Here is a 9,222-nt window from a genome sequence, read left to right on the forward strand (position 1 = left end):
CATGAGGACCTTACTGCAGGTGTGGGTCTTTGACCCTTTTCTGAGCCTGGGAGGATTCTGGAGCTCACTCCCTTAAACTTTAGCCTATAAATGAATCAAACAGAGTCCGATGCTGGCTTTCATAACCAACGTTTGCGCAGCAAAATCCAGGAGTTTCAAGAATTCACACGCACCCTAAGAGGCTCAAATGTGGCTCAGGTTATCCTAACGTGGCCCTGACATGCTTTTGGGAGATTGAGCCAGTGTATCTGGCTTTGAGGCTGGCACTTCAGATAGTGAAGATAACCCCTTTATCTCAGGGAAGGGAACCTTTGCTCAGCCCTCAGCCAGGCTTTGTGGCTATTCTCATGGTAAAGAAAAGCATTTGTCTGTGGCTTTTCTTTTCTTCTTCGTCACCACTGGTTCTTCTGAATTTCACTTTGAACCCCTGACACCTTGGGCCTTCTCCCCGGCTGAAAGGGTGTAATCCACAAGACGCCCAGGGTGGGAGGAGGTGGGGTGGGGGTTGGGAGGGAAGGTGCAGGGACGGGGGAGGGCGGTCCAGCAGGGCCTGAAGGACACACACACACCCCCAGCTCACCTGCTCCGGGCCTCGGGGTCCCCGGGCTGCAGTTTCTCGCTGTTCACGCTGTTCCTTCCATTCCGTAAGCCGAGAAAGAAGGCCCTTAGGAGGAACGTGAGATAGCCTTAAATAAATATTAAAGGATTTAATATTTAACACTCCCCTGTCACAGTTCACCGGCTCTGGCAGCTGAGCGTGGCCCTCCAATTTCCACCACAACTCACAAAGTGGGGGTCGTGCCTCAGCGTTTTGTACCCGGACCGGGGGTGGTGTGGGGCAAGGCCCCCTGTTATTTAAGGCTAAGGTTCCAAACGCAGCCCAGTGTGGCTGAGACCCACGTCTCAGTGAGGTTTCTTCCCGGTTTTAAGACTTGCGTGCACATCGTCTCCACTCCAGTACTCTTGCCCGGAAAATCCCATGGACGGAGGAGCCTGGTGGGCTGCAGTCCATGGGGTCGCTAAGAGTCAGACAGGACTGACCGACTTCACTTTCACTTTTCACTTTCATGCACTGGAGAAGGAAATGGCAACCCACTCCAGTGTTCTTGCCTGGAGAATCTCAGGGACGGGGGAGCCTGATGGGCTGCCGTCTGTGGGGTCGCACAGAGTCGGACACGACTGAAGTGACCTGGCAGCACATCTTCTCTGGTTCGATGGTGCCGGGACCTCCCTGTCCGCGTTACGACGGCTCCGCGTCTCATGCAGAACGCCAGCGATGGAGCTGGATCTCGTATTCTCTGGTTAGGTAGGAATGGGGTGCTTCAGATACCGCACAGTACTGACGACTCCCTCCATATTTTCCCTGGCTCCTCTCACTGCTCGCTCTGCAAGCATTCTGGGCACCAGGCACAGGCTCTTCACGGCCGTCTGCCCGGTGTAGTGTGACGTCACTGCCGGGCCCGGCGGGGGGCGGGGACTCTCCCGGGGGCGCCCCACTGGGGGCCCATTTTCCTCCTTACTCACAGGGCCCCAGCGTTGCTCTGGGGTACAAAGCACACGGGTGAAGGTGGCTTCCTGGCACTCAGGATGCCCAGGGGAACCTGGGTGAGTTTGGATGCTCGGGTGCCAATCACTGTTCCCAGGACTCGGGACCAGGTCAGCCTGCCCGTCCTGCTCGGTCGGGTTCCTCTCACACTGGCCCAAAGTGCTGAAGCCAGATGGGTGCCCTGTCTTCTCCAGCAGAGTGTCTTTGCCAGAAAGCGTCTGGTCTCTCCCACTCCAGCAGGCCTACTCTTCCAGTTCTCCAGACAAAACAGATTCCAAGATTTTCAAATATTTTATTTCCTTGTTTTAGTCAGAACTTTTGTTATCTTGGAGTTTGTAATCATTCTCAAATACTTCTAGATCTGAGGTCACTGACACACTGTCCCTTTATAACCTGTATTCATTTTCTCTGCTCATTTTGGAAGTTACGCTGCTCTGAAGTGGTCAAGCTGGAAGTAGACGAAGCACAAGCTGGAATCAAGATTGCCAGGAGAAATATCAATAACCTCAGATATGCAGATGACATCACCCTCATGGCAGAAAGTGAAGAGGAACTAAAAAGCCTCTTGATGAAAGTGAAAGAGGAGAGTGAAAAAGTTGGCTTAAAGCTCAACATTCAGAAAACGAAGATCATGGCATCTGGTCCCATCACTTCATGGGAAATAGATGGGGAAACAGTAGAAACAGTGGCTGACTTTATTTTTGGGGGCTCCAAAATCACTGCAGATGGTGATTGCAGCCATGAAATTAAAAGACGCTTACTCTTTGGAAGGAAAGTTATGACCAACCTGGATAGCATATTAAAAAGCAGAGACATTACTTTGCCAACAAAGGTCCATCTAAGTCAAAGCTATGGTTTTTCCAGTAGTCATGTATGGATGTGAGAGTTGGACCATAAAGAAAGCTGAGTGCCAAAGAATTGATGCTTTTGAACTGTGGTGCCGGAGAAAACTCTTGAGAGTCCCTTGGACTGCAAAGAAATTCAACCAGTCCATCCTAAAGGAAATCAGTCCTGAATATTTATTGGAAGGACTGATGATGAAGCTGAAACTCCAATCCTTTGGCCACTTGATGCAAAGAACTGACTCATTGGAAAAGACTCTGATGCTGGGAAAGATTGAAGGCAGGAAGAGAAGGGGACAACAGAGCATGAGATGGTTGGATGGCATCACCAAAGCAATGGACATGAGTTTGAGTAAACTCCAGGAGTTGGTGATGGACAGGGAGGCCTGGCGTGTTGTAGTCCATGGGGTCACAGAGAGTCGGACACCACTGAGCGACTGAACTGAACTGAAATTAACTGAAGTGGTCAAATCAATCACCTCCATTTCTGAACAGTTGTCCTTCTTTACAAGTGTTTCATGCGATTATCCACTTTAATCAGAGCGCCATTCAATCGCCATATCTGCACAAGAGCCTAGTTGGATTTCTTCCAGTCTTCAGCTTCAGAAGACTTGTCTGTCTGGAGTTTGTGTCTCAGACTTTTCTAATTCATAATAAGCTGTCAACCAGCTGATGAAGGGACACCTTCCCACGGGCTCTGCACATCTTACACACTATCACTGGATCATCCTCGAGAATCAATAAAACGCCAACTTCTGTTTACCTGTTCTCTGTACTTGGAAGCGAGCACTGACAGTTGATTACAGTTGAAGTGAGCACTGTAGTTTTGCTTTCGTTCTGTCTTCACTAGTCAGGCTAATACACTGAAAGAAAAATAAAAGTAACGCTATCTGGAAATCTATGATACTCCCAGGAGGTAAAGTTGGGAGAAATTTTTCTTTTTAACTCTAAGAGTTCTCATTTTTTCAGCTGTGAACTCTATGATTTCTCATTTTTTCTTTTTTGGCTGCGCTGGGTCTTCATTTTGTGCGGGCTTTCTCTGGTTTTGCAACGAGAGGGGACCAGTCTTCATCGCAGTGGCTTCTGTGGAGCACAGGCTCTAGGAGCTCCAGCTTCAGGAGTTGTGGCTCTCGGGCGCTGGAGCATGCAGGCTTCAGTAGCTGTGCTGCATGCACTTAGTTGCTCTGTGGCCTGTGGAATCTTCCTGGACCGGGATCGAACCCATGTCCCCTGCATTGCCAGGTGAATTTTTATCCACTGCACCACCAGGGAATTTCCCTAAGGTTTTTCTAACTGCTTAGTTTGAAAGAGTTTCAAATTTACACAAACTTACAAGAATTATACAATGAACTCCCATCAGTCCTTCAGCTACTTGTATCAATTACAAACATATTTCACATTGTGTCACATTAAATGCATGTTTTATGACTCCCTTTCTCTCTTTTTACATGTTTTTATATGTATACATATAATTATGCTAATATTATTATTATTAGTTCACCATTTGAAAGTTACAAACATAATGACCCTTTACTCATAAATATTTTATCAGTAAAAAAGTCATTTTCTTACACAACATCACTAAAATGACCAGACTTAGGAACTGAATATTGCTATAAAGCTATTATCTGATTTTCAGCCTACACATTACCAACTGGTTTCTCTAGAGTGCTACAGTTATAATGTTTTAAGGACATGTTGACATTCAATCAACTAAGACAAAGGGATGTTATTAACACTCACAACATGCTTTCAAAAGTGATCTGTGTCATAAAGGGAAAAAAATCTATGTGAGAAACAGATTCTATGGTGAGAAACAAGCTCAATCAACAAGAATTGTCTAAGTATTCAAGAAAATACTGGAAGAATCGCTTTGGCAATATGTATACTAAAACTGGAACAATGCAGAGAAGGCCAGCATGGCTCCTGCACAAGACGACGCATAAATTCACGAGATGGTCACTATCCTTTCCAGAAAGGGAAAAAAAGCATTTAAGTGTTATGGACTGGGTTATGTTCCCCCCAGATCCTTGTGTTGAAGCCTTAACCCTCTATGTGACACGTCTGGAGACAGAGCCTTTTAAAAAGAAGGGAAGGTCACCTAAGGATGGGGCCCTGGTCCAAGAAGACTGGTGTTCTTTGGGAAGAGGAGGGGACACCAGGCTGCTCTCACACAAAGGAAGGCCACGTGAGGAGAGCCCTTTGCAAGCCAGGAAGAGATCTCTCACCAGGAACGCAGCCTGCTGGTGCTTTGATCTTGGCCTCCAGCCTCCAGAACTGTGAGAAATGAACTTCTATTCTTTAAGCTGCTCGACCTGTGGGATTTTGTTACAGCAGCTGTAGCGGAGTAATTCACTGGGTAAAGACAGTAGACTGCCCTTCTCATGAGAGTCTTAAGTCAGATTTGATGGTTGAAGCAAACATGATAACGCTGTCTGATGCGGTGTTCCGTGTGTGCAGAGGGAATACTTAGGACAATTTTATTTTAAAAGCAGAAAGAATCAAAGGACCTAAATGGGAGCAAACATTCAACATTTCACTCAGAGTGCTAAGACGTTGAGGAGGCCATGCTGAGTAACTTAAATGTGTCATAAGATCTAGAACAGCCACCAAGAAAACTACATACAAAGATATGATCAAAGTGTTATAAATAAATAAAAACAGTATTTTAAAATATGCTGAGATAATCCAAAAGAAATCAAGAAAAGAAAAATAGAGGAATGAGAAACAGAAGAAGCAAAGCAAAAATTGAAATGTAAGCAAATTTTAAAAAACTGAAATCATGCAGAATTTGTTCTCTGATCACGATGGAGTCATTTCTCAAACCCACAAAGGACCAAAACTCAGCCAAGATGAGAAAGATAACCTTCTTAATCTCAGAACTCTTAAAACCGTGAAAGAAATTGAATTTAGAAATATCCAGTCCCAGATGATTTCACAAGGTAATTTTATCTAACACTTAAGTAAGAATTGGACTTCCCTGGTGGCTTAGACGGTAAAGCGTCTGTCTACAATGTGGGAGATCCGGGTTCAATACCTGGATCAGGAAGATCTCCTGGAGAAGGAAATGGCAACCCACTTCAGTATTCCTGCCTGAAAAGTCCCATGGATGGAGGAATCTGATGGACTACAGTCCGTGGGGTCGCAAAGAGTTGGACACGACTGAGCAACTTCACTTTCTTTCTTTTCTTTCGAAGTAAGAATTAACGCAAAATTTTATACAATCTCTCCAAGAAAATGGATGAGGAAGAAATATTTGCCAACTCATTTTATGAGGCTAGCTAGTACTTACCCTGACAGCAAAGTCCAAAATACGTTCTGCATTCAAAAATGAAGGGAGTACAGAGTAATCTCCCTCATGAACATATACTCAAAAATTCTCAACAAAATATTAGCAAACCCAATCCAGCCATGTATAAAAAGAAATAAAACACCATGACCAAGTAGAATTTCCAAATATCCAAAGCTAGATCAATATTCAAAAGTCAACCAGTGCAAACCACCATATTAACAGGCTAAGTAATCCATGGGCACAGAAAAATGATTTGGACAAATTCTGTACCCAGTGGCATAAAATCTCTCAGCAAACTGGGCATGGAGAGGCACCTCCTCTGCCTCATGAAGGCCATCTACAAACCACACAGCCAATATCACAATTACAGGTTAAAGACTGAATTCTCCTCCTGTAAGACTGGAAGTGACGCAAGGATGCCTGTGTTTTTAACTTTAAATTCCATCATTCACTGTTGGTGTATTGGAAAGTCGATCATCATATATTAACCTTGTAACCAAGAGCCGCAGTATAATCATCTAATTCGAAGCATGTGAGGGTTCTTGGGAAGTTCGCCCTCAGAAATGTTTTTGCAAATATTTCCTCTCAGTCTCTGATTTGTCTCCTCAGTCTTTTAACAGTGTCTCCCGGATTCTTTATCACTGCACCACCTTGGCAGCCTGCAAATGTGAAAAGCAAACGTATGAAACTTCTAGAAGAGGACACAGGAAGAAAGCTAGGTGACCTTGCTTTGGCAAGGAGTTTTTAAGCTACCATGCTAAAAGCAGCACAGTCCATGAAAGGAAAAAACGACGCACCGGACTTCATTAAAACGAAAGACGTAGGCTCTGAGGGGAACACTGCTAAAACACTGAAGAGACAAGTCAGAGACTCGAGGAAATATCTGCAAAAACATATCTGAAGGGGGACTTCCCTGGCGGTCCAAGGGTTAAGGCTTTGAGTTTCCACTGCAGGAGGCCCTGGGTTTGATCCCTACTCAGGGAACTAAGATCCCACAAGCTGCAGCCAATAATAATAATAATCAAAATCAAATCATTAAAAATATCTTGAGGGTTTGTATTGAAAATACACAAAAGATACTTGAAACTCAACAATCAGAAATCTGTACAATCGAAAAATGGGCCAAAGATCTTGAAAGACTACTGACCAAAGAAGACATACGGAGAAGCATTTGAAAAGATGTTCCACATCATATGTCATCAGGGAAATGCAAGTTACAAAGAGATACCACTACACATCTGCTAGAACAGCCAGTGTCTAACCAACAGGGACCTACTGGACAGCACATGGAACTCCACTCAGTGCTATGTGGCGGATGGGAGGGGAGACTGGGGGAGAACGGATACCCAAACATGGATGGCTGAGTCCGCCTGAAGCTATCACCACGTTGTTAATTGGCTATCAGTTCAGTCGCTCAGTCGTGTCCAACTCTTTGCGACCCCATGGACTATAGCCAGGCCTCCCTGTCCATCACCATCTCCCAGAGCTTACTCAACTCATGACCATCGAGTCGGTGATGTCATCCAACTGTCTCACAATCTGTCATCCCCTTCTCCTCCTGCCTTCAATCTTTCCCAGCTGCTGCTGCTGCTGCTAAGCCACTTCAGTCGTGTCCGACTCTGTGCGATACCATAGACGGCAGCCCACCAGGCTCCCCCATCCCTGGGATTCTCCAGGCAAGAACACTGGAGAGGCTTGCCATTTCCATCTCCAATGCGTGAAAGTGAAGAGTGAAAGTGAGGTTGCTCAGTCGTGTCTGACTCTTGGTGACCCCATGAACTGCAGCCTACCAGACTCCTCCGTCCATGGGATTTTCCAGGCAAGAGTACTGGAGTGGGCTGCCATTGCCTTCTCCGATCTTTCCCAGCATCAGGGTCTTTTCCAATGAGTCAGTTCTTTTCATCAGGTGGCCAAAGTATTGGAGCTTCAGCTTCAGCATCAGTCTTTCCAATGAATATTCAGGACTGGTTTCCTTTAGGATTGACTGTTAATTGTATTTTGTATTGGCTATACTCCAATACAAAATAAAAAGTTTTAAAAGAAGAAAGAATGGCCATTGTCTGGTCTGGAACACTGACAATTCCAAATGCTGACCAGGATCCACTCACTGCTGACAGGAACGCAGGACGGTACAGACACTTTGGAAGACAGTTTGGCAGTTTCTAATAACACTGAACATACTCTGACCGCAAGATTCAGCAATCGTGCTCCTTGGTATTTATTCAAGAGAGGTGAATATTAATGTCCCCACAGAGACAGATGTTTATAGCAGCTTTATTCATAATCGCCAAAATTTGGAAGCAATCAAGATGCTCTACAGTATCTGATGGACAAATAGCGGGGTCCATCCAGACCATGGAATATGGTTCAACACTAAAAAGAAATGAGACATCAAACCGTGAAAAGACACGGAGGAATCTTACACGCCTGTTCCTAAGTGGAAGAAGCCATTCTGGAAAGGCTACGCACTGTCCGATTCCAACTGCACGACATGTGGAAAACGTAAAAACCAAGGAGATGATAAAGCAGTCATTGCTGCCAGGGGCTGAGGAGTGGGGGCATAAATAGGCTGAGCATAGGATTTTCAGGGCAGTAAAACTAACCAGTATGATACTAATGTGGTAGATACACGGCAGCACACATTTGTCAAAATGTATAGAATGTACACCTCTAAGAGCAAACCCCAACGCAAACTAAGGACGAGAGTTAATAAAATGCGGTAATTTTGTCTTTGCCTTGAAGGGTCTTGGCTAGACTTCTTAACTCCACCGGGTAGCAATCCAGTAGTTGTTTGTTATCTCAGAGAAGGTCAGCAAATTTGGAGCTCTTTCTTTGCATTCAGCACACACTAAAATCTTCCAAGTGTCTCATTCAAAATGGACCAGTAACCTCTGTGTGGTACAAGAATGCGTGGCCAGGGCCCACGTCGTGACACACATCACTGTAACAATCCTCACACGGTTTATGTTTTATTTTTATTAACTATCAGATCAATAATATTCTACATATCTTTGCCCACTTCTGGATTCCACTCTTTTTGCCTGAGTTTGCCTAGGATGATCCAATAAATTAATTTCACACATGATACTGTATCTGGGTTTCCCAGGTCGCTCAGTGGTAAAGAAATTGCCTGCAATGCAGGAGATTTGAGTTTGATCCCTGTGTTGGGAAACGGCAACCCACTCCAGTATTCTTGCCTGGGAAATGCCATGGACAGAGGGGCCTGTCAGTCTACAGCCCATGGGCCGCAGAACGTTGGACACGACTGAGCGACTGAGCACACACACACACACGCACGATGCCGGGCCTATAGCTCTGCCCCAAGTTCATTCTCCTCAATTCCTGCCAAAGCTGTCACTTCAGCAGCAATTGCATTTTCAATCATTTTCCATAATTTTTAAGTTATTGACTCTTTGAAAATATGCCTTTATTGTATACACCATGGGTGATATTCAAAAATGTTTTTTAAACGGTGTTGTACAAACAGACTTCTCTGATGGCTCAGTGGTGAAGAATTCACCTGCCAATGCAGGAGATGCGGG

The 9,222-nt window shown here is 45.0% G+C and overlaps 1 non-coding gene across 1 annotated transcript; it reads left to right on the forward strand.

Moving 5' to 3' along the window:
• The first annotated feature begins 4,255 nt into the window (after nucleotides 1–4,255).
• LOC129620309 (U6 spliceosomal RNA) lies at nucleotides 4,256–4,358 on the forward strand. The gene has a single exon (XR_008698494.1). It is a non-coding gene; the product is annotated as a U6 spliceosomal RNA (small nuclear RNA).
• Nucleotides 4,359–9,222: the final 4,864 nt, after the last annotated feature.

Source organism: Bubalus kerabau, chromosome 9 (assembly GCF_029407905.1).
Source record: "Bubalus kerabau isolate K-KA32 ecotype Philippines breed swamp buffalo chromosome 9, PCC_UOA_SB_1v2, whole genome shotgun sequence".
Classification (NCBI taxonomy): domain Eukaryota; kingdom Metazoa; phylum Chordata; class Mammalia; order Artiodactyla; family Bovidae; genus Bubalus; species Bubalus kerabau.